This window comes from Microtus ochrogaster, unplaced genomic scaffold (assembly GCF_000317375.1).
Source record: "Microtus ochrogaster isolate Prairie Vole_2 unplaced genomic scaffold, MicOch1.0 UNK2, whole genome shotgun sequence".
Classification (NCBI taxonomy): Eukaryota; Metazoa; Chordata; class Mammalia; order Rodentia; family Cricetidae; genus Microtus; species Microtus ochrogaster.
Window position 1 is genome coordinate 25,318,522 of NW_004949100.1, and position 969 is coordinate 25,319,490.

Here is a 969-nt window from a genome sequence, read left to right on the forward strand (position 1 = left end):
TTCCTTGGACTTCCCACAGGTCAGGGAACCCTAAGTGCTCTTAGGGCTGAGGATGGAGGGGGACTTGATTGGGGGAGGGGGAGGGAAATGGGAGGCGGTGGCGGGGAAGAGACGGAAATCTTTAATAAATAAATACATAAATAAATAATTACTGTATAAATATGTAAGATTTCCAAAACAATAAAGTAAAAAATATTTTAAAAGTTGTACTTTTCAAGTTGTATTTTTTCTGACTTGCGATTTTGTTTTAATTCATAATTTCTGGGGAGTGGTGGCTTTACATGCTGTTACTCTGAGTTTTACACTTAGTCTTTGTAAGCGTCACTTGGGTCACCGTAGGGCTGGGTTCTGAGCCCAAGTCCAAACTGTACAGTGACGAGCACCACTGCTCACACTGCTCTTAGAGAATGGAAAAGGAAATATCCAGATAGATGACTTATCAAGCGCCTGGAGATTTCCTCAACCACAGATAACAGTGTAAAGAACCATCAATCACGCTAGATGCTAGAGCTGGACTTCATTCTGTGAGGCTAAGGTCTTTACTCCAATGGACCATGAAAAGCAGGTTTGAAATGTAAATTCCTATCTCTAACAAGAGCTGTTAGATACTGACTATATATTCTCTTGTAAAAGCTAGCTTCAGTTGCTGCCCGAGAGAGTGGACTAGAAGAGCTCTTGTGCCCTTGACGCAGACTCTGTGCTAGCCAGAAGCCATCTGCTCTGTTACCCTCTTGTTACCAAGTCAACTTGTCAGGTTGTAATCAGCTGAGATTTTGTTTCTTGTGGCATATGTAGTGGCATTAATCCAAGTTTTCCATATTTGATACATGCATAATCCTGTCCTGTCATGTTTTTTTTAATTTTTTTTTATTAAATTTTATTATTCAATTAAGGATCTCCGCCTCCCCCCCCCCGCCACCGCCTCCCATCTCCCTCCCCCTTTCCCGATCAAGTCCCTCTCCCTCATCA